Raw genomic sequence first — 26,359 nt, 5'->3', positions numbered from 1 at the left:
CTGTAGTTGGTTATACGATTAATTAATGATTAAAAATTTATACAAAATCGTGATAAAATCGTCACGAAAATTATATTTAATATGAAGGGATTTTATCGATGATCTTTTGCTTTTATATTTGCTTTTTAAGGACGCAGAAAAAATTTTAAAAAATTTGTACGTGACTTTTGACCAAAGTATAACTGTAAATCACGTTTGTATTATGATTGAATTATCAACGAAATATAATTGCGATTATTATTATTATTATTATTATTATTATTATTATTATTATTATTATTATTATTATTATTATATTTCTGACCCGAATTGCGAGTAATATTGTAAATAAATAATAATCGAATGAATTGCTTGAAAATCAGTATGGAATTAATGAATGAATAACGTTAACATTCCGATTGTTTTTTCTAAATGATTGAAATTACGAGTCATTTAATTGGATCGTAAATATCATATCATCTCCATTACGAATCAAAGTTTTTATTTTATTTCCATATAAATGTTATTCGCTAAATTCGTGACTTCGACGGTGACCTTGGATAAATTATCTTGATTAGAACGACGTAACTGAGATTATTATTACAGTTACAAAATTACAATCCGTGACTAGCAATCATTTCAAGTATTCCAGGAACGGAACGAAGTCAAAGAAGGGTATAGAAACGATTCCGACAAAAAAGAAAAAAAAAAAGAAAAAAGAAAACAAGAAAAAAACTCCCACCCCAATTAAAATCCTGTACCAATTAAAAAGCCACCCTGCAAAATAAAAAATATCCAAAAAGTAATACCCGGCTGTTGGAAACAACCGATTAATCACACCAAACAAATTTCATTAAAATCGCATTAACCAAAATTCATCCTGCGCGTGAAATGTGCGTGCATTACAAAAAAAAAAAAAAGTATAAAAAAAAAGTCCCTAGATAGTTCGATCGATGAGTGAATAAATTTTTTACTCGCTCAACGAAAGAAATACCAAAAAGGTACGATGAAGGGATGATGGATTGGGGGTGGATGGAGGTATCAAAAAAAAAAAAAAGAAAAGAAACAAACAAAAATAAAAACAAAACAAAAAAAAGAAAAAGAAAACACTTGATCATAAAGAAAAAAAAAAAAAAGCCTATAATTGCTGAGGGTTGAGAGGATGTCGTGTCGTAGGATGGTTTCGTGTTGCTAAGCAACGGCATGCTTTTGATATTATCGTTCGTAAAAAGGATATTCCTTTTGTTCCGAGATCAAAAGGATCAACCCTCTCTTTCCTCTCTCTCTCTCTCTCTCTCCCTCTCTCTTTCCCCCCGTTCTCCCCTGTTTCTCTTTGCCTCTTTTTCTGTCTATTTCTCGAGGGGATAAAACGGGCTATTGCCAAGTTATGCCACCTAAGGGATCGAAAATCGAAAAGTCAAGAATCGTAATTGGGGAAGAGTTCAGAAATGATATGGTTAAAGATGAGAGTTTTGTCGGCCATTTATCGAGCCAAGGGCAAAATGGTTTTAAACCGGAAACCAGCCAATGATTCTTCCGTTAACGTTCATTCTCTCGTATCGACCCTGTCTCCCCCCTCCCCTCTTCACTCCTCACCTAATCATCCCTCCTTTTCCTCCTCCTCCTCCTCCTCCCCTTTCTCTCACTCTCTTTCTTCTCTTATAACCACCAATTGTTGCCATTGGGATTAATTATTCGTACAAATAAAATTAAATTTATTATATTTCTTTCGTTCATACTTTCGTACTTTTTTTTTCGTTTGTTTTGTTCTTCTTCTTTTTTTCTCTCTCTCTTTTTTTTTTTTTTTTTTTTTTTGATTTCGTCCGTTTGTTTGTTAAGAGAACGCGAGCAAATTATCGAGCAGATTCTTTTTCTTTTTTTGTTGTTGCTGAAAAGAGGATGAGGGAGAAGGTGGAGGAGGGAGGTCGTGGGTGGGATTACTTTCGAGGATTTTTTTTCCTTTTTTCTTTTTTCTTTTTTTTTTTTGTTTGTTTTTTTTTCTATTACGAAAATATTCCAATTCGTTTTGTCGTTAAAATTAAATTGAAAATGAAAAGTGAAATTAAGTGATTTCCCTTGATTTTTTTTTCTTTTTTTCTTTTTTCTCCCTATTTTTCCCATGCTTCGTTTCGTTTTATACTTGAAATTTCTTTCGTTACACATTTCGTACAGTTCTCGTCCCTACAATATTTATTTCCCCATTTTGCCAAAGGTAGAAATTTGGAATTCGTAGAAAAAGTTATCGTGATACGTGGTTAAGATAAAAATCGAACATATATATATATATATATATATATATATATATATATATATAAATAAATATGTGTGTGTGTATGTGTATCGTACGTTCGAGATACGTTCGACCATCATAAATAATTTATTTGAAGAGGGGGGATTTTAACTCACCATAATCGGAGTGCAATCTTGCCGCCCAGATGCAGAGGATGGTACACTGTCCGACCGCAGCATCTGCAATAAAGGAAAAAAAAAAAATAAATAAAAAACCACCTCTCTCTCTCTCTTTCTCTCTCTCTCGCTCTCTCTCTTTCAAGTTTTATTCCTTCTCTTTTTTCTCATCCTCATCCTCATCCTTTACTAGCACTACACCCTCCAACCCACCCTCATCCAACCTCCCTCATACCCGCCGCCATCAAATACCACCACCACCACCACCACCACCACCACCACCACCATCACCATCATCACCTTTTAATTTTACCGTTAGACTTTATCGGCAATAAAGTATCTTTATCTCTCTCTTTCTCTCTCTCTCTCTCTCTTACTCACTCATTCGCTCTTTCTTTCTTATAACAAAAACTTGTCGACTCAACAAAATTTTCAAACACACGTATATATCTATATATACGTATATATCTATATATATATATATATATATATATATATATATATATATATATAAATTTAAAAAGGTAAGAAAATAAATCAAGAAATTGTTATTGAATGACATTTAACATTTGATCTCTATAATATATGTATATATGAAGCCATAACGAGACAACCAATGAGCTATTAGGATTTATTCATCCATACATATATATATATATGAGTGTGTGGGTGTCAAATACATCGATAAATATACATAAGCTAGTCGTTACGATCGTAAAAGTTCGCAAACATGTTCTCATTCTAATCCGTTTACAGACTGGGTAAGAGTGGGAGTTGGGGTGGGTGGAAAAGGGTGGTTCACAACCCAAGCTGATTAACAGAAAGAAAAACATAATACACACATCTTGTGATCATGTGTATGTGTGTGTGTGTGTGTGTGTATTACATTATAAACTCTTGCGTGTTACTCTAAGGGCTAAACTTCCTAGTAGATACATACGTGTAAGCCTTAATATTAGTACTACTACTACTACTACTACTACTACTACTACTATAATTACTATTACTACGTTAATGGTATAGTTAAACATTCTGTTTTAAAGTTCCGTTTCGATAAATATTATCCTAACTTCATTTTTTTTTCTTTATCCCATGATCGGACACTATAGAACATCACGTCCGATATTTAATCTTCTTTTTCTTTCTTTTTTCTTTTTTTTTTTCTTTTTTTTTTCTATTTCTTAAACATTAATTTTATTAAGATTTTAATATTTCAAAATTTTTCTTCGAATTTCGGAATTTTTTCTCGTCCGTCCCACGCTTGTTTCTCTATCTGTCTTTTTTCTTTTCTTTTTCTTTTTTTTTCTTTTCTTTTCTTTTTTTCTTTCTTTTTCTTCTTATAGTATAAACGTTCAGAAAATATTTCCATCAAAGAAGAAAAATAAAAGAGAATATGTAATTAAAATATATAAAATATATAATTAAAATATATAATTAAAAATCGTATAAATCGAACGATTAATATCAAATCTATCGATCAGATTTTCTTTCATTTGTTTATTAAATTTAACATAACAATGATATTATAAATAAATAAATAAATAAATAAATGAATAAATAAATAAATAAAAATAAATTTTTTACTTCTTTATCCATAAAAATATATTTCGTGTTGAGAAGCAACGAAATTTCTCTCTCTCTCTCTCTGTCTCTCTCTCTCTCTCTATTTGTCTGTCTGTCTCTGTCTTTCCTTCTTTAAAAAGGAAAAAGAAAAAAAGAAAAGATGAACAAAAAAACAAAAAAAAAAGAAAAAATGTCCGCCGAATACGTGCGTGCTGAAAGAAGACCACACAGGCGTCGTGGGTTTTGATTCGACGAAAAATCGTGCAGAAAATCGTCCACGAATAATCATTTTCGAAATATCCATCCATTTTTTGCCCTTTTAAAATCAAAACAAGAAATAAAAAAAAAGAAAAGAAAAGAAAAATCCTAAAAAGAAAAGGACGAGCAAGAAAGAAAAAAAGATGAAAAAGATTTACCATCGATTATGTCAATCTTTCGATGTTACGATCATTAGGATCGAATTGTAAGAAAGAAAGAGAAAGAAAGAGAGAAAGAGAGAGAGAGAGAGAGAGAGAGAAAAAAATTAGAATTAGAAAATTATTTTTTTCTTTTTTTTATTTAAAATAAAAATAAGAGCAGCGACTAGAGTTGCTCTTGAACGAAAGCAAAAACGACGGAAAAAAGGAAACGAAAAATTACAGAAAGAAAAAGAAAAGGAAAGAAGAAATTAAAAAAAAAAGAAAAAAAAAGATAAGTAAAAAAAAAGTAAAAAGAGACAAGAAAAAATGTAATCGGAATCTTAAGGGCTTAACCTTTTCTTCAACGAATCCCAGCACACCACCCCATCTCAAAAATTCATTTCTTCAATTATTATTATTATTATTATTATTATTATTATTATTATTATTATTATTATTAAAATTATTTTTATTTGAATTTAAAAAAATATATACATGTATATATATATATACATATATATATATTTTTTTTTTAATTCTCTGTATATAATTCTCAAAAAAAAATATATATATTTACACATATTATATATATATATATATATATATATATATATATATATATCTTAAATTATAAATAAATATTTCATTTTAATCGATAATAATAAATACATCAATGATCATGTGAATATAATATTGCATATAAAATATTACATTCATATAAAAATTCACTATTCATAATTCTATATAAAAAAATTTTACATTCATAATTCTTTTTAATTAAAATCTATTATATACCTTAAAAATTAAAAATAATTATTTCGTACCTATTAATAATAATGAACGTAGACACATATAAACGAACACACTAATATACACACGCATTCTTTAATTACCGAATATTCCCTTTTTTATTTATATTTCATAGTGACGAGATAGGGGTGGGAGGGCTGAGGTTGTGAGGGAGGACTGAGTATTACAAATATAAAAAAAAAAAAAATAAATAAAAGCGAGAGAGAGAGAGAGAGAGAGAGAGAGAGAGAGAGGAAGAGAGAAAAGGAAAAAGAACACACACACAAAAAAAAAATATAAATATTAAATCGATGATACTTTATCGGGATACATAGATCACAATGAAGGTTTCGATAATACGAATCGTTTTTGTCCCGTACGAGGGTGCAATCATGTTGTAACCTTTAATATAATCCAACCGACGCGGTCGTTTCGTGACCTTCGACGGTCATCCACCGACAATGATTAACCATCTGCCGTCTGCACAAAGTATCAACCTCCATTGTTGTACATACATATATACATAAATACATACATACATATATATATATATATATATATATATATATACATAGATACATACATACGTATATATTCGTGACGATATTAACAAAACACGTCCTTCAATATATATTTATATCTCACCCTCTTCCCAACCCCAAATCCCCCCTGCTCCGCCCCCCCCTAACCCCATCATCCGACCCCCCTTTTTCTTTTTTATTTTTTTTCTTTTCTTTTCTTTTTTTTTTTTTTTAATCTTTTTATTTCTCTTCTTTTTTTTTTTTTTTTAAATAGAATTAACCTCTCCTTCCACTTCGTTTGTTATTATCCACAAGGATAACACAATAATTGAACCATTAAATATGATTGATTTGTTAACGTTCGGTATATTATTTTTTATATACCATAATGTTAGAAATCTATATGTATGTATTTATGTATTTACGTATGTATGTATTCTGGTATATAAAGATCAACCGATATGTTTCATATCGTGAATCCATATAATTTATATACGTGTTCAACGTTTATATATATATATATATATATATATATATATATATGTATATATTTATATATAAAAGTTTTGTATTCCTGTGTATATGATGACCATGACCATGATCATGATCATGATCATGATCATGATCATCATGATCATGATGGTAATGATGATGGTGATGGTACAACACTTTACTCGAAGCTCCATTGTTGTTTACGATCTAAGTATGGTAAAGTGCAATAATAATAATACTGATGATAATAATAATAAGAATGGTGTGTTCTAATATCTAAACTATTCTGATCTTGTGATTAGGTCGACCTCGATTTTATTGGTCGTTTTGTGATAGATATATCTACTTATCAAATTTTTTTCTTTCTTTTCTTTTCTTTCTTCAAATATTTCTTTTTCTTTTTTTTTTTTTTTTTTCTTTTTTCTTTTATAATAATCGTAAATCCACAGACTTCGTGTGTCTGTGTATGTGTATGTTGTATACATATATATATATATATTTTTTTTTTTATATTTATATTATATATTAATGAATTATTGATGAAATTTATTTATTTATTTTGTTTTAAATTAAAAATATAAAAAAAAAAAAAAGAAAAAAAGATTATTTTCAGATAACGAAAATAATGAATATCATTAAGGATAATTGACAAAAGCTAAGAAAAAAAAAAAAAAAGAAAGAAAAGAAAAAAGATTGTTATCAAAAATTATTTGTAAATAAATTACAAAGTGGATAAATATACATGTAAAATGTGGAAGATATTTTTTTTTTTTTTTTTTTTTTTTTTTACGAAATTTTATTCACTCAATCCACGTAAGGATCTATGTAACGATTAGTATCGCAACATGTAGCTGAAGTATTTTGCTTTGAGAAGATAAAGAGAAATAAACTCAAGGAGAGAAAGAGAGAGAGAGAGAGAGAGAGAGAGAGAAGGGAGGGAAAAAAAGCATAAAAATAAAAAGGCGTATGTCGTATAATTGTTTCGTGATAACAACAAAACTATTTTCTATGTACACACACATACACAAACATACAGATACGTAGATAGACATATACAAGGTGTACGAGAAAACATTATTATATTTGAAGTATTACGTGTTTGCAGTCACGCACGATCTTCGAAAGTAAAACGTATACATACACACATATACATACACATATACATAGACACACATATACAAAGAGGATGGGAGGGAGAATGTATATATATACTTCTGTTTATAACTTTGAGTTATGATTAAGAAATTACACGCCATTTTAACTACGACGATCATGCAACGATATTTAAAGATTATTTGTATCCAATGAAAATGAAATCAAAAAATAAATAAAATAAAATATATATGTGTGTGTATGTATATATATATATATATATATATATATATATATATTTTTCTTTCTTTATAAAATGTAAATAAAATGATATAAATAAAAGACAAATGAGGAAATATATTCTTATATGATTGAAAGAAATGAAAAAAGGATTTTGAAAAATTAAAGAAATTATATATTCATAACAATTATATTTATATATGTATTTAATTGACATAAAATAATTATTTAATTGAAATTAAATTGTCAATCATTTCTAATTCAATACAAATCTAAAATAGCTTATAAAGAAATTAACAAAAAAAAAAAAAAAAGAAAAGAAAAGAAAAAGAAAATAAGATAACGACAATGTTACCAACTAATATTATATGAAATGAATTGTGAACAAAAAAAAAAAAGAAAAAAAAAGGAAAAACGTAATAGTGATCCAAAAAAAAAAAAATTGGAGAATATATGGTGCCAATAAAAAGAAATGAAAAAGGGGGTATTGTATGATAATAAAAAAAAAAAAAAAAATAAAAGAAATAAAATAAAGTAAAATTGAAAAATATGGATACACATAGAGATATATATATACATGAAAAAAAAGAAAAAAAAAAAAATATATATATATATATATATATATATAGAAAAAATAAAAATAACAAAAAAAAAGAATCAAAAAATATGGATACAATAAAAAAAAATTAATGAAAGACAGGTATACATATAAACCTACAACGAAAAAATAAAATAAAAAAATGAATAAAAGATAAAAGATATGAAATAATAGATGCGATCCAAAATAAAAAAAAAAAAAAAGAAAAAAAAATAATAAATAAATATAGAATAAAATAGAAATATATATATATATATATATATATATATATACATACACATAACAAATGTGATATAGTATATATAATACATATGTAAATGAAAATATATAAATATAACCAATATGATATATATTATATATAAAAAGAAAATAAAATATATATATACATATATATATATATATATATATATATATATTTAGATAGGTAGATAAGGTAGAACTACGTCAGACGTGTTGTTATGCTCTCATGCACCGTTCAAGTATTTAATTAACATCGATAAAGAGAGAGAGAGAGAGAGAGAGAGAGAAAGAGAGAGAGAAAGAGAGAGAGAGAGAGAGAGAGAGAGAGAGAGAGAGGAGAGAGAGAGAAGAGAGAGAGTAGGCTATAGTAATAGTTACGTGTTAGTCGATCGGCCTTGAACCATTTACCGAGGCGGTATCCGTACATGAAAAGAAAAAGAAGAAAAAGAAGAAGAAGAAGAAGAAGTAGAAGAAGAAGCAGAAGGAGAAGGTTAAAGGAGGATGAGAATGAGGAGGAAGAGGTTGGAGAAGGGGGAGGAGGTTGTTGAAGAGGAGAAGCAGGAGGAGGTGGTGGGTGGTGGTTGGTGGTGGTTGGTAGTTGTTGGTAGAAGGAGAAGAAGAAGGACAGGAGACTATTGTGTACTCTTTCTCTCTCTCTCTCTCTCTCTTTTCTATGTTAAGGTATACAAAGAGAGAGAGAGAGAGAGAGAGAGAGAGAGAGAGAGATGCTTTTGCGTGCACCTAAGAATTCTAAGAAGGTGCCGATCGATGAGTAAGATAAAGAGAGAAAGAAAGAAAGAGAGAGAGAGAGAGAGAGAGAGAGAGAATAAGAAAGACGAAGATAAACGACTTGACTCCAACTCTCTTGGACTCACACCGTGCATGCATGCACTTGACATTTTTCAAGGTACCGACATTGTCCGTGTCAGCAATACGTGTCAATCGTTCTCGACACTCTCTTAGAAAGACAAATAATCTATCTCTGAAAGAATAGAGAGAGAAAGAGAGAGAGAGAGGGAGGGTGGAAGGGTGAGGGTAGACGTGGATAATCCTTATCACGACGAATTCCTGATTCACTATTTTGTTTTTCCTTTCTTTCTTTCTTTCTTTCTTTTTTAAATATTATAAAAAAAAAAAAAAAAACAATGATCACCCTCTTTATCAATCGATTTATATTATCAGAAATGTATAATACGAATATTGTTTTCATTTTATCGATTAAGTTTCAATTCTCATCGTGACTACGCGATGACAATTATATGTGATTATGAATTAAATATAAAGTGAAATAATAAAAGGAAAGAAAAAAAAAACAGAGAGAGAGAGAGAGAGAGAGAGAGATTACAAATATAATATATTTTGTTATCTCGATCTATCGAATAAAGATTGTTTTTTCTTTTTTTTTTTTTTTTTCCTTTATTTCGACAGCTAACCATACGTATTATGGTGATGATAATGATGATAATGGTGGTGATAATGATGATAATGGTGATAATGATGGTTGTAATGGTGGTTTTGCTATCACCTTCTTCTTTTTTCCTTTTCTTTTTTCTTTTCTAAATTATCATCATCATCATCATCATCATCATTATTATTATTATTAATATTATTATTATTATTATTATTATTAATCTTTTACTCCCTTTTTACGTCGAGCCTATAACAAACGTTTATATACATGATCCCCCTCTTTTATGTATGTTATATCAGTTACCAGCACGATACAAAATCGATACTTTTGTCCTAACATAAGTTTCGCTCAACGATCTGTGCAAAGTATCTCGTTAAAGAGGATAATAAATAATCGTGACGGTGTAAGCCTCCCGTGTTTATACAAGAGAGGTCGAGTATGATGAGTATTCTCTTTTGCATCTTTCAGAGAGAAAGAGATAGATGGATGGATAGATAGATAGATAGATAGAGAGATAGAGAGATGTAGATATAGATAAGTAGAGAGAGAGAGAGAGAGAGAGAGAGAGAGAGAGAGAGAGAGAGAGAGAGAGAGAGAGAGAGAGTGGTTGGTTTATTTTAGATTTAGTAATATTCTCTCTATCTCTATCACTCTTTCGTACTCTCGTTTCTCTTTCTCTTTCTCTTTCTCACACGAAGATTTATGATGTTTATTTTATCGCGATAAAAAATTTTCAACAATTTTATTAATCGATAATTATTAATTTTAATAATTTTATATTATTAATTTTATTATGTTTATATATGTGTGTGTATGTGTGTAATTAAATATAATATAATTAAATTATAAATATTAATCGATAATTTTTAATTTTAATAATTTTATATTATTAATTTTATTTTATATTTACATACATTACATACATTATTTATATACATATATATATATATATATAAATAATAAAAATTTCGAAAAATTTCTTTCTTCATCTTTTTTCTTCTGTTCAACAAATTCATCGATCGATAAAATTATTAAATAGTTAATAAGTTAAATTTTTTCATTTCTCTTTTTACTCCTCCTTCCTCGAACTTTACGATAACGAGATGTATAAAAAGCAAAAAAAAAAAAGAAAAAAAAAAAGAAAAAAAAATGGAGAAAAAAAAGGAACTGGAATTATATAAATACACAAATGAAATCAGCTGATTTTTTTTTTTTTCTTCTTTTTTTTTTTTCCTTTTTCATACACGAAACAACTGCGATAAAAATTTATTCGATAATGAATAATATTATAAATAATAAATTTGATCGAGTCCAGTCGACAAATATCCAATGTTCTTGAGAATAATTATAGTTATGTTTCAACGCGAAAGAAAAAAAAGAGAAAGAGATATAGACAGAGACAGAGAGAGTGAGACAGACAGACAGAGTGAAAGAAGGAGAGAGAGAGAGAGAGAGAGAGAGAGAGAGAGAGAGAGAGGCACTCGTTCGATTTTACTGGGTCATCCTTGTTATCTCTCGATCGTTTAAAGATCAAGTTTTTTTTTTATCTTTATTTTTTTATATATATATCTACTACTATATCGTACACGTTGAATTCATTTTCCTTTTATTTTTTTCGTTCGTTCGTTTTCCTTTGAGATTGGTAAATGAATTGGACGATTAAACCAGGGTAAAAAGGGAGATGGAAGAAGAGGAGGAGGGGAGGGGGCGGGATATATAATTGGCCAATGAAAGTTTCAACGAAGAGCGGGCCAAAAATCTCAAGGCTTGCCAAAAATTCCCTAACTATTTCGAAAACGAGTGCTCGATAACAATTTTCGCAACTTTTTCGACCAAACGTTCATTCGTTTTATCATCTTATCCTCTTTATTATTTATTTCTTCGAAGAAAAATGATTATTAAATGTAATTGTCTGAATTGTCGCTCATAAAAAAGAAAAGAAAAAAAGAAAAAAAGAAGAAAAAAAAAAATAAGAAAAATAAAAAACACCAACATAAAATCAAAATCTGATAATATTGAAAATATTATTGATCGACATTCATATGATCATATTTAATAACTAATTGAATGATTTTTTCGATGAAAATTCAAAACAATTCAATAAAATCTAATTTATTGAACAATTCATAAAAGAGAGAGAGAGAGAGAGAGAGAGAGAGAGAGAGAGAGAAAATATGAGAATGTTCAAATTAAGATGGCTAATAATTTCCGACACTTTCTTCTTTTTTAATTGACAAGAATGTTCCTTGGAGTACGATGGAAGATTAATTAATTAAAAAGAAAAAAGAAAAAAAAAAAGAAGGAAGGAATAAAACAAAAGAGAAAGAGAGATAGAGAGAAAAATTGAAAAAAAAAAATAAAATCTAATACATGAAAGCAATTAGCAATGTTGTTACATATAATATTCGGTGAAAGTGTTGGGAATCTTGTTATATATATATATATATATATATATATATATATATATATATATATATATATATATACAACTCACGAGAGCTCCTCTTATCTCCTGTGCATCTGTCTTCCGATATATGCATACACACACACACACACATATATATATATGTATATATATGTATGCGTAATAACGCGTATAGGAATAGGATTCTATCGAACGATGAGAATTTTAATCGTTTATTATACAATCTTTCACAAATATCCTATTATCACAATACAACAGCGATCGATTATTCTTTACTATTTTTATTTTTATCTATTATCTTTTATTTTTTATTCCTTTTTTCTTTCTCTTTTTTTTTCTCCCCCTTCAACAATTCCAAAATCAATCTCAATCGTGCATTTACCTAAAATCATTCGAGCTACATCGATAAGCTTCATTAATTTATTATCATTTATCATTTATTATCTTTATCATATTTATCATATTTATCATATTTATCACGTTAACACTGTTATACACAATTCTATCGTACAATCCCAATTCGTCCCTAATTATTCAAAATCGAACTTATCATATCGTAATTTCGATAGTTTTATTAATGAACGTTAATATATTAATTGTTACATTAATTATCAATTAATTGCAAAATTAATTGTTCGTACGATTTTTTATACCAATTAATATAATCTTTAGTTACGTTTCAAATTCATTTTCAATTCAATTCTTGTTTATCTTATCACACACACACACGCAGACGCACACACACATACACACAGAGTGAGAGAGAGAGAGAGAGAGAGAGAGAGAGAGAGAGTGATACGCATTTACTATTGACTCTGATATGTAAATATATACGTATTACTACGGTTCCGGTTTAGGATCACGAATGAAAACAAGAACTATCTATTCCCAGCTATGATCTTGATCAACGATGATCCATACGATCCACGTGTTATCTTCTGAATGAGCGAGCTTGCTAAGCTAGCTAGCTAGTTTTATCATAGATCGTAAGATCACCTAGAAGCGGCCTAACACAGCCTATTAGGCTAATGTAACCTCCGTTATCCGATCTTGTATCATCCGTTTATTTCCGTAACATTGATCGCCATTGTTCCATTGACGTCAATGATTAAAATAAAAATATAAATAAAATGAAAATAATAATAATAATAATAATAATAATAATAATAATAATAATAAAAAAAAAAAAAAATATGAAAATGAAAAAGAAAAAAAGAAAAAAAGAAAAAAATTCTCTCGAAGCGCAGATAATTTATAAAAGATACTTTGTCTCTTTCACGCGTGCACGTGCTCTCTCTCTCTCTCTCTCTCTCTCTCTCTCTCTCTCTCTCTCTGTCTCTGTCTCTGTCTCTGCCTCTGTCTCTCTTATGTGTCTATACCGAAAAAATAAAAAATGCCAATGGATCTCTTAATTAATGTTAAGAAATTAAAAGATACGTGATTACATTTAGTACTCAGGGCACTGAATTAGACTGAGTACATACCTGATACATTGGCGTAGAACGAGGGAGATGAGAAATTTATTTAATAATTAAAAAAAAAAAAAAAAAAAAAAAAAGAAAAAGTTGTTGATTTAATCAAAATTTTTTTAACAGATTCGTTGAGTTCTTCTTTCCTTTCTTTTTTTCTTAAGAGTAAAAAATTTTTTCCACACATCCCTGATGATTTTTTTTTCCTTTTTTAGTTAACTTGTTTCATAGAAACTTTTCAAGATTTTCTTTTTCTTTTTGATAAGGACGGTATTTATTTATTTATTTATTTTTTTTTTTTTTCTTTCAATTGAGATTCCTCATTTTTTTTTTTTTTCTTAGACATCTTAATACTTTCTAGGGAAGTTTTTTTTTTTCTAAATCAAATTCAACCGATTCTTTTACAGGATTTTGCGCTGGTGAAGGTATAGACAAGGCAGTGCAGTATCAAAAAAAGAAAAAAAAAAAAAAGGAAAAAAATTTATTTGTCTATGTAAGGGGTGTGCCAAACGATACAACAGGAATTCACGGAATTCCAAGGTCCTCAAACAGGACGCTGTCGTTGTCATAAGCCATGATAGCGATCGATCGATTCTCCGTCTCTCTCTTTCTCTAAAGAACTTCCCAATTACGCAGCTAGGAAGAACAATGAATGATTGAAAACACCATTGAATAATAAACGCTGTTTTTAAATCTTTTAGTATCTTTATTATCTAATCCTAATCCTTTGATTTTATCTGAAAGAATTTCTCCAAAAGAAAAAAAAAAAAAAAAAAAAAAAAAGAGAAAAAATCCCCAGGTAAAAGTTTTATTTCTTAAATTATTTCCTTATATATCGTCCTTGAAAAATGGCTTTTGAAATCTTCCTTCTTTTTTTGTTTTTATGACTCTCTCTCTCTGTCTCTCTCTTTCTACCCCTACTCCACCCATCCGTCCATTTTGAAACGTCTGAAGCCCAAGCAGAAGCTTAAAAAGATTTAAAAAGAAAGAAAGAAGAAGAAGAAAAAATGAAATTTAAGCAAAAAAAAAAAGACGAGGAAGAAGAGGAAGAAGAAAAAGAAAAAAAAGAAGAAGAAGAAGAAGAAGAAAGAGAAAAGAAAAAGGTCCGACACGTGCGCCAGGCACATATTATTATACAAGAGCATGTCCCTTTCTTCCTTTATGTAACCCACGAACATGACAATCACGTTTACGACAGTGTAGTAGTACTAGTAGTAGTAGTAGTAGTAGTAGTAGTTAGTGGTGGTAGTGGTATTATCTAACGGGTGACTAAAAAGATCCAAATGAATATTTCTTTTAACCTTAACCATGCCGCGGAATGATTAAAAACAAGTCACGTATATATACAAGCAAGACACACAGATCAGTCCAACCATAGTTAATGAGCCATGTACCAATATGCTGTTACATCGTCTTGTAGAGGGCTACATAAAAGGGTTGCCTCATTTACATCAAAGATTTACATAGAAATTAGACAGCAACCCAATCCGTTGGTCGTCCTACTTTCAATTTCAACACGATCATTAAAAATGATTCCGATGCGATCAATTCTGACAAATCTATCAAATATCAAATGCGTGTGGTTAGAATTTTTTCCTTTTTTTTTTTTTTTCTTTTTTTATTACTCGAACACGTGGAGCAGATTTTCTCTTTTGGAAGGGTAAGCGGGTAGGGGGAGGGGGAGATAGAAAAAAAAGAAAAAGAAAAAGAAGTGAAATTACGATGTACACATACGTAATAACCGTACAAACGTATTACACTTTACGTGCATACTTAAATGATAAATACCTCAGGGCAAAATTTCACTTTACGCAATTAGGCTACCCCACCTTCCCTCCTTCCTTTCTTCCTTCTTCGTTCTTACATGAGAATGATCTTCGATGATTTTTCAATCAGCTGACAAATGCGTCACCCTGTCTATCCGACGTACATATAAGACGAAACGTAGGCGTTCTATATATATATATATGTATATATATGTATCCCCCACCCCCAGTCCTTACCTATTGAAACATTTTAACATGTAAAATCCAACAAACAAAATTCATTCCAATTTAAAATACACGTACTCATCGACTCTATTCGACTCTATAATATTTAATTCATTGAAATCAATTGCGAACATAACCTATAACATCCCGCCATTTTTTTTATTGTAAATTATCTACAGGGTGCGGCATTTAAAAATGTTCTTCGAGTGTTAATTTTATAAATATTTATTGCTTCTTTTTATTTCTTTTTTTTTTTTTTTGTTTGTTTTTCAAAGATCTTTCTCTCATATAATTCAATTATTATTGATCCTTACAAATGGATCCAAATAAGTTCTTAACTTTTACATGCATAAAAGGAACATTTTCATACATCAAGTACGTCTTACTATAAAAAGAAAGAGAGAGAGAGAGAGAGAGAGAGAAAGAGAGAGAGAGATCGTTCTAAAAGATTTGTTTGATTGAATTATACCGTCAAAGACAATAAGGATTACATATATAAATACATAACAACGGACCTTATATATATATACAGAGGAACGTTCTCTCTTCGTCGCGTTCCCTTTCGTGGCATCTCGTCGTCTCGGTCTCTCGCTCGATTCACTTATCTTCTCAGTGGGTCAACGAAGAAAGTGTGTGCGAAAGCGCAAATACCTGCTCGCCTTATTCCAAGCATTAACTGAGCCAGGACAAGGTGAAACGTTTTACTTCTATTCGGTGTATAGAAGGTAGTGGGGAGGGTGGAAGTGGGGAGTGGGGAGGAAGGAGGCGAAACCACGACGCACACAATTCTTCTTTTTTCTTTCTTTATTTCTTTCTTTTTTTTTCGTCTTCTTTGTCGTTCAAGAATCTCCTTGCAACAGATTACGTGATTATCGTATTAAAAAGAAAACAAATATTTTTTCTCTCCCTGAGTAATCTTTCGGCGACTGTTAAAAATAATTTATAGGTTAGCTTCTTCCTATTATCTTATATATATATATATATATATATATATATGTGTGTGTGTGTGTGTGTGTGTGTGTGTGTGTGTGTGTGTGTAAATTCATACCCATTTATTGGTCCATCCTTTTTCAAAACTTTTACAGATTTAAACTTTCAGGAGTAATGAAAAAAAAAAAGTAATAATTAACTTTTCGAAATTATCTAGGAACTTTTTGCTTCCAATATCTAGAAACTTTTAAGGTGGCTATCCTGTATACATATATATATATATATATATATATATATATATATATATAATGTCACACTTTATATGTATACTAAAAGTCATTTTATAGAGTTACATTGACGACAAGTGAGAAAAAATAAATTCCCTAGAAGGAGTCGTACGCTTCGAAGAACGAAACTAAACAAATAAATATATAAATAAATAAATAAAAAGGGCATATCGTATAAGGTTCAATGGCAGGATGGTAGGTTCGATTTATGTTAGAAGGGATTCAATGCTTCTCGGTTGCTTTCTAGTCGCGTGCTCCGAAGTGGGCTATTAAATCCTCCTTTGCCACTTCGGTATAACCGTCTCTCATGCTCGACTGCGCGGCAATAACAAATAACGATATAACCCAGAGAAAGATATAAAATTGCATCTTTTTGTTTGCTTCTCTCTCTCTCTCTCTCTCTTTTTCATTTTTTTTTATTTTTTTTTTATTTTTTTTTTTTTTCATTATCTCAATCGACTCGTCCTACTCGTTCGTTCAAAACACCATCATAAATTCTTCGCGATTTAAAATAAATTATTATCGAGATCAATATCATTGATTTTCTACATTTCGTTAGATTCTTTTATTATCGTGATACGTGGTCTCTCGTTAAAACGATACGTACCTGAGATCGTACTAATTTTTTCTTTTTGTTTTTTTTTTTTATTTTCTCTTTCGCTTCTTTCTTTTCTTTTCTTTTTAATGAAATTTCATATCCGTTACTTTGATTTACGGACAAATTAAAAGATCGACAAATCGAATACTTTTCGATAAATCGATCGTACTGTTACATCGTACTATCGGTAATGATGTAAATGTTCCACTGTAATTTTGATCGATGAATTTTATTCGATATTAGATCGATACAGTTATAGAGAAAAATGTTATCTTTCTTTTCTTTTTTTTTTAACATCGATCAAAATATAATACAAAGTTCTAATATATATTGAAAAAATTTATCCGTTAACAGCAGTAATAATAATAATAATAATAATAATAATAATAATAATTAGATTGATCATGATACCATTTCTAAATGCCATCGATGAATATATTAAAACAAAATTAATTCCTTCAAAAACTTTTATCTCAGTGTGATTCAATTTTCCACTTTTCTTTTCCTTCTCATTTTTTTTTCTTTTCTTTTCTTTTTTTTTTTTTTTTTTTTTTTGGATTACCATTAATCTTAAAGAATGATCTTAAAATTCTAAACGGAGAAATTCGAGTCTGCGCCAATGTTATACGAAGGGTGCATAACGAAACGCAAACCAAGTAAGAAGATAATCCTGTACGCGTGAGGAATAAAATTAAAGGTACCTTATCAGTTAGTCCTTGATAGGTCTGAAGGAGATCAAAAAAAAAATAAGTGAAAAGATAGGCCAAAAAAAAAGTACAAAAAGCGAGAGAGAGAGAGAGAGAGAGAGAGAGAGAGAGAGAGAGAGAGAGAGAGAGAGAGAGAGAGAGAGAGAGAGAGTCTGTACGTGTTAATCGAACAGACAGAGAAAGAAAGAGCGGATTTATAGCGACCAGAACTGTAGTAAGGTAAAGAGAGTGAAGTGGGGTGAGAGGATGAGGGGTTAGGAGGGAGAGTAGACGGAGGTTGTGGAAGAAAGAGAGAGAGAGAGAGAGAGAGAGAGAGAAAGAGAGGGGGTGTAGGGGGTGGGGGGAAGGGCAAGGACTACCCACGCTAGGTTCTACGCACGCGTACGAGATCGAATAGAGAACGAGACGCCAAAGACGCCAACGACGCCAACGACGACGACGACGACGACGACGACGACGACAACGACGACGACAACGACGACGACCCACGCTATATGGGATTTTACGAGTCAAGAGTGGTAAATGTAAGAAGAGAAAAAGAGAGAGAGAGAGAGAGAGGGAGGGAGGAGGTGGCGGGAGGGGAAATAGAAAGAGAGAAGTTTCTTATCGAGGGAAACCAATGTAAGAGTCTCAAGGACGAACCAGTCTTTCTCTCCCTCTTTTATATACCACCCCTTTTCTATGGTATCTCCTTCCTCCTCCGCCTCCTCCTCCTCCTCCTCCTTCTCCTCCTCCTTCTCCTCCTGCTTCTCCTCCTCCTTGTCTACTTCCTCTTTCGTTCACTTCTCAAAGATTGACCAAAGTATCATCGATCTTCTTTTTGTATTATTGATCGAGGATCTCTTAACTCGTTATTGGTCTTTTGTTTTCTTTCTTTCTTACCTTTTTGTTTTTTTTTTGGGGGGGGGGACGGGGGAATCACTGTATTGTTTCAGCATAATTGGTATATATTCTATTTTTTTTCTTTTTTTTTTTTTTTTTCTTTTTTCTTCTCATTTTTTGGATTATTATTTTCATTGATATTGTCGATCGTTGATGTTTATAAATCCATGAAAAAAAAATTGTTTCATCTTATTAAGAATAATTCGAATACTGTTCTTATTTGGATTGATATAAGTATGATATTTTTATTGATATTACTATTGATATTTGACTCGTTTACCATTGTCTTACTATAATTTTAAATACAACAATAGATCATAGTTTTATACCGCAATGAATTATCAATTACAATAACGTTTTATTGATATGATATAGATTATGGTATTGATCTTGTTATTGCTATTGTTTCTTTATTATTGTCGACATTTATATAAACAAATCCATCAATCGTTGATTTTATCATTCCGCAATGAAGTTTCGTAAATTTCGTTTCTCTCAAAAAAAAAAAAAAAAAAAAAAAGAAAAAAAAAAGAAAAAAAGAAGAAAAAAGAAAATTTAATAATTCCAATAATTTTTTACCTAACCGACCATATGTATTAGTATAGTATAGTATATATAATAGTGACGTTAGTATTTGTATAGGTATTGCAGATTTTTATCTTATTTTTTGCTTTTTCTCTCTTCTCTTTCTTTTTTTTTTCTTTTTTTTTTTTTTTTTGTTATTTCACTTTCGATCGATCAATTAATCGCTCGATCTTGATTTTTTTTTTCTTTTTTTTTTTTTTTTCTTCTTCTTGAAAAATATTCACTTGAAAAGCATTTCATACGAGTATCAGATTTTCCGTATTTGATTCATCATCAGTTACCGAGCCATCTGTATATAACCACACAGCATCCTTCTTTGGTCCAGCTCTTACGATTTAATCTATGTATCTTACGGTCAACTGCCTATGTCCTATATTCCGAAGAACCTCATAAATCCGATGACCACCATGTCCGAGTAGGAAGCCAACCGGATAAAGAAGAAATCTAATTCGCGTAATAGTCCCTTGGAATTTCTGTGGTCTCATCAACGTGTATATATATATATATATATTTCTATCTCTATCTCTGTCTCTCTCTGTCTCTCTCTCTCTCTTTCTTATTACATCAAAACAATTTTGTTTTCATTATAAACGAGAACGAAACAAAAAAGAAAAAAAAAAGAATAATTATAATAATTAATTTTACAAAATATTATGGGATTAATTTTATTATATAAAAAAAAAAAAAAAAGAAGGAAAGAAAAATATTTTTTCTTTCGTCGACATTATCATATAAAAATTGAATTGTATTATCGAATAAATAAATAAATAAATCAAAAAATGAAATAAAATATAAACGTAAATTTATTATAAAAATTATATTGACAAATTGTTTTATATTTTTTTTAATTAGAAATTTTATTATGTTCTTCGTTAGGTATTATAAAAATTGGATTAATGTTCAAATATATTTGAATTAGACAAAGGAATTAATTCATTTATTATAATAATTAATTACAGCTATACCGATATAATTAACGTATTGTTCGATCGATAAAATATTGTATAAAATTTTAATATATTACGATTATAAGAATAATAAATTATATTTGTAAAGTTTATATAATATAATTGTACAAAACCAAAAAAAAAAATATATATATATTTATATATAAACAAAATTAATAACAAATATAATAAAATATATTTCATAATCTATGATAAATAAAGTTATAATGAATATTTAATAAACATAAAAAATTAATAATAATAATAATAATAATAATAATAATAATAATAATAATAATAATAACAATAATAATATTTGGGTCCATGTTTTTAATTTAGTGAATTAGAGTACAATTTACAAAATTGTTTTTTCAAATTCGGAAGGCCCGATTTTATTATATCTAATAAAAAAATATATATATATATAAATATATGTAAGAAATGTTCTAATAAAAATTTCTAATCCTAATTAATTCCAATTCGTTCTAACAATTCTCGTCATTGATGGTATAGAAAAATGATGATAAATTCAAATTTTTATAATATTAAAAAAAAAAAAGAAAAAAAAAAAGAAAAAAAAAAAGAAGAAGAAGGGAAAGGACAAACGATATCGATGATGAACGTTGATTATGAAGGATAAATTTAATTTAAGAAAAGAAACTTTTTAAATGATATAAATAAATAATCAAAGACAACATCATTGATGATTTTCCATCTGGAAACACGATCCATCGATCTTCAATCGATCCTCAAAAGAATTAGAAGAAGAAGAGGAAGAAGATCATCTCACTTCAAAATATATCTTCGGATGAAGAAGGAACGACATAGAAAATACCACTACGGCACATCACACCAATATAAAAATGAAACCAATAATTTGGATTCAAATTTAATTGAAAATAATTTATGGTGTTTTTGTAACGTAATGGCACCCCCTAAGTCGAATGACAAAAAACAAGCATGTTTTTTTTTTTCTCTTTCTTTCTAATGTTCGTCTTTCGATCTTTCGAAGTGGGCCAACACGTTGATGACGATGACGTCACTCTCGAGAAAGATTATGGAAAAAAAAATGAGATTTTTTTTTTTTTCTTTTTTTTTTTAATGAAATATGAAAAATGAAGAAGAAAGAGAGATAGATAGATAGATAGAGAGAGAGAGAGAGAGAGAGAGAGAGAGAGAGAGAGAGAGAAGACAAATTTTGTTAAAAATGAACGAGTAGAAGAGAGAAGGAAAAAAAGAATATATATATATATATATATATATTAGATATTATTATAATGAAATACTACGAGGTTGAGATTTTTATATCTCTTTGTTTTCATTTTCTTTTCCTCTTTCTTTATTTTTTTTTTCCTCCTCCTTTTTCATTTTTTCTTATTATTCTTTCAATCATATTTTTTATTCTTTTATTTTTAAGATAAAAAAAAAAAAAAAGGACAACGGAAGGATATTTTAAAGGCACGTGCTAGCTAGCATAGAATCCACGCAGACAGAATTTAATTACAACCGTCCGAGAGAGAGAGAGAGAGAGAGAGAGTGCAAGTAACAAAAAATAAATTAAAAAAAATAAAATAATAAGAAGAAGAAGAAGAATACACGGACGGAGACGAAGGAGAAGGGGGGGAAAAAAAAGAGAAGGGAAAAAAAATTACGAGACAGAGAGAAAACGGCTGACGTTGTTTTCGCGATATCGTGAAGGAGAAAGGGCGAGAGGGTGAAAGGGTGAGGAGAGAAGAGAAAGCAATTTTAAGGGATTTTTTCTTTTTTTTTATTCTTTTTTTTCTTTTTTTTTCTTTTTACTTCTAAAAAGAACCTCAAGAAATTTCTAGAGATACGTTAAGCAAATTTAAAACTTTAATATCAAGCAATGTTTAAGCAATTTTAAGCATCCCAGTTAGAATGAGGAATGTTTAGAACAAAAAGAATCGGGAAAGAAATAAATTAATTAATTAATTAATAAAATGCAATGGAAAAAAAAAATCATTAGAAATTAATATAATACAAGCGTGAAATAAATTTTATTGAATTCGAATTAATTTTCAACGTCACTTTATATTAACATTCGAATTTCATTTCATTCATTTCATTTCATTCCGTTTCATTTCATTCATTTCATTTCATTCATTTCACTTCGTGTCATTTCATTCATTTCATTTCATTCATTTCATTTCATTTCATTTCATTTCATTTCATTTCATTTCATTTCATTTCATTTCATTTCATTTCATTTCATTTCATTCATTTCATTCATTTCATTCATTTCATTCATTTCATTCATTTCATTCATTTCATTCATTTCATTCATTTCATTCATTTCATTCATTTCATTCATTTCATTCATTTCATTCATTTCATTCATTTCATTCATTTCATTCATTTCATTCATTTCATTCATTTCATTCATTTCATTCATTTCATTCATTTCATTCATTTCATTCATTTCATTCATTTCATTCATTTCATTCATTTCATTCATTTCATTCATTTCATTCATTTCATTCATTTCATTCATTTCATTCATTTCATTCATTTCATTCATTTCATTCATTTCATTCATTTCATTCATTTCATTCATTTCATTCATTTCATTCATTTCATTCATTTCATTCATTTCATTCATTTCATTCATTTCATTCATTTCATTCATTTCATTCATTTCATTCATTTCATTCATTTCATTCATTTCATTCATTTCATTCATTTCATTCATTTCATTAATTCATTTCATTCATTTATTTCATTATTTTCATTCATTTAATTCATTTATTTCATTATTTTCATTTCATTCATTTCATTTCATTTCATTTCATTTCATTAATTCATTTCATTCATTTATTTCATTATTTTCATTCATTTAATTCATTTATTTCATTATTTTCATTTCATTCATTTCATTTCATTCATTCATTCATTCATTCATTTCATTTCATTTAATTCATTCATTTCATTCATTAATTCATTCATTTAATTCATTTATTTCATTATTTTCATTCATTTAATTCATTTATTTCATTATTTTCATTCATTTTATAAATTTCATGGATTTCATAAATTCCATAGATTTCATAAATTCCATAGATTTCATTGATTTCATTGATTTCATTAATTTCATTTGATTTTTTTCAACTAAAAGCTACCACAAACTCGATATTATGTAACAGAAACTACACAATCATGAGAAAGAGAGAAAGGGAGAAAGAATGAGAGAGGGAGAGAGAGAGAGAGAGAGACATGTTGATCGTACTATCGAGTTACACTTAGCAGCCAATATCGAATCACGGTTCATTGACTGGACGCAATGTGATGAATACAGAAAAGGACTGGAACATGAGCGTAAAATCGTTACTACCGTAAACCATGCCTGCGTTAAATATTCACAGGGAAAGCCTAGGCATGTGAAGTATAACGATTGCCCTTTTTACAAAAACACTATGCACGGTCGATCATTGCACGTCCATTTCTTTTCTTTTTTTATTCTTTTATTTTTATTATTTCTATGCTTTCTTCTTGCTTCTATATTTCTTTTTATTGTTCCTATCCTTTTTTTTCTGTTCTTTTTTTTTTTTTTTTTTTTTTTTTTTTTTTTATTTAATACTATCGAGGGAATTCATTTTTAAATTTATTTGAAAACAAAAGAAAAAAAAGAAAAAAAGGTTAGGATTACTATCAATATTTTCATGTTAGAGAACGTCGTTGTAAGTTAATTGATTGGAAAAAGAAAAAGAAAGAAAAAAAATTTTTCTTAACAATCATACACATAATACACAGATTTATTTTCACTAATTAAAAAATCCAAAAGTAAATAAGCGCAATGTGTTTTCTCAACAATCTCCACTCCCGTCTCCCTCCCCCCTCTCTCTCTCTCTCTCTCTCTCTGTCTATTTGAATCTCTCGTTTCACAATAAAATTATCAACGAGATAAATATCATTATAGCGCAATGAATTAATTAAAAATCGGCAAAATTATTGCGCGTAAAAATAACAACAGAAGAGTTTCTCTCGAAAGTCTTTCGTTTATTAAGCGCACGAATTGGATGATGATTAAAAGAAAAACGTGAGACGTAAACGAGTAGCGTGACGATAGAAGCGAGTTTTCAAACGTTTTAAAGTCAGTTAAGTGTATTCTCTCCCTACCCCACCCCCCTCTCTCTCTCTCTTTCATTTTTTTAAGTCGTAAAAAAGGAAAAATGAAAGAGAGAGAGAGAGAGAGTATATGTGTCTGGACCATGGGAAAACGTGCCCATGAGTTGCAGAGTATTCGAAAGTACGGCTAATTAGATTTGCAGGCGGCATTAAGCGATATACGGTCCGAGACAACGTGATATATATATATATATATATATATGTATGTATGTGTGTGTGTGTCTGTGTGTGCACGTGTGTGTGTGTATATATATATATCTTACAAAGATATGCATGGATATGTATGTATATGTAAAAGTATTCATGCACAACCATATAAGATGTAACGAGAGAGGTAACGTGCAATCTCCAGTAATAAGCATAGCCAGTAAGTTTGGTCTGGTATGCGAATAGATACTTCAGTATATACTATAATATGTACTATAGTATGTATTGTAGTATGTACTAACCCATGTACGTAAATATCTATATATATACGTGTATGTATGTATATATATATATATATATATATATATATATATATATATATATGTATATATTCTTAGTATTTGTAATATTTAATTTATTATTATATATTGTATAAGATAGGCACGAGAAATTACTAGGCGGTTAGCTACGAAAAATTACTAGGCAGGTGGATCAAGAAAGTTACTGAACGGGTAAGTCCATAAAATTTACTAAATGGACGAATCCAAAAAGTTACTGAGCAGATGGACCAGAAAAATTACTGGCAGAGTGTATCCTGAAAGTTATCGAGCCTGTGGATCCAGAAGGTTACTGAACGGTTGAATATAAAAAAGCTACTGAACGGTTGAATCCAAAAACTTATTGGATGGTTGGATCTAGAAAGTAACTGAACGAGTAGACCCGAAAAATTACTGACAAGGTGAGTTAAAAAAATTACTATGCGAGTGAAACCTAAAAGTTATTGAACGTGTGGATCCAGAAGGTTACTGAACGGTTGAATATAAAAAAAGTTATTGAACGATTGAATCCATAAATTTATTTGAATGATTGTGTCTCGAAAGTTACTGAGCGAGTAATTACTCCGAAAAATTACTAGACTGATGGATTTGAAAATTTATTGAAATAGATAAACCCAAAAAGTCATCGGACAGATTGATTTTGAAAGATTATTGAATTTCTAAAGTCAATTGTTATTAAAAGAGAGAGAGAGAGAGAGAGAAAAAAAAAGGCAAAAGTAGAAAGTGAATTTTTTATCGAATAATAAACTACAACCTTTCTCCTATTTCTATTTCGTATGAATTGTTTCTAATGACGATGGCGATCATGGTAGAAAATTCTAACGAATAAATATGAGAATGTAGCCGGTCAGTCGATAATGTAGAGAGTCACTTTCTTTTTCATTTTTAAATCGATGGAAATCATACGTATATATGTATGATTTTCATGTATATATTGTATTTATATGTATATATATATATATGTGTGTGTGTGTGTGCATGTAGTATAAAAAATTTCGCCAGCAATAATATTTTTCAAGGCATAAACCATAAGCATTAACTCTCTCTCTCTCTCTCTCTCTCTCTCTCTCTCTCTCTCTCTCTCTCTCTCTCTCTCTCTCTCTCTCTCTCTCTCTCTCTTTCTATCTCTATCTCGAATGTAACCATAAAAGGAAAACACGAATGGTGAACCGTTTAAGGAA

The 26,359-nt window shown here is 29.1% G+C and overlaps 1 protein-coding gene across 9 annotated transcripts in view; it reads right to left on the bottom strand.

Annotated features, from left to right (window-relative positions):
- The window catches only part of LOC124432504 (SH3 and multiple ankyrin repeat domains protein 2-like), a 145,455-nt gene that overhangs the window by 86,767 nt on the left and 32,329 nt on the right, over window positions 1-26,359 (bottom strand). For 7 of the 9 annotated variants that reach the window (XM_046981503.1, XM_046981504.1, XM_046981501.1 and 4 more), the window contains exon 2: window positions 2,386-2,448. The exons of 1 other annotated variant lie outside the window; for it this stretch is intronic. The gene's annotated coding sequence lies outside the window, so the exon portion shown is untranslated. Of the gene's footprint in view, window positions 1-2,385; window positions 2,449-8,696; window positions 8,765-26,359 lie in introns of those variants that run through there. One more of the 9 variants, XM_046981496.1, reaches the window with a different exon arrangement.

Source organism: Vespa crabro, chromosome 25 (genome assembly GCF_910589235.1).
Source record: "Vespa crabro chromosome 25, iyVesCrab1.2, whole genome shotgun sequence".
NCBI lineage: Eukaryota > Metazoa > Arthropoda > Insecta > Hymenoptera > Vespidae > Vespa > Vespa crabro.
The sequence above is the reverse complement of the archived record's forward strand: the minus strand, read 5'-3'. Positions and strand labels throughout refer to the sequence as shown.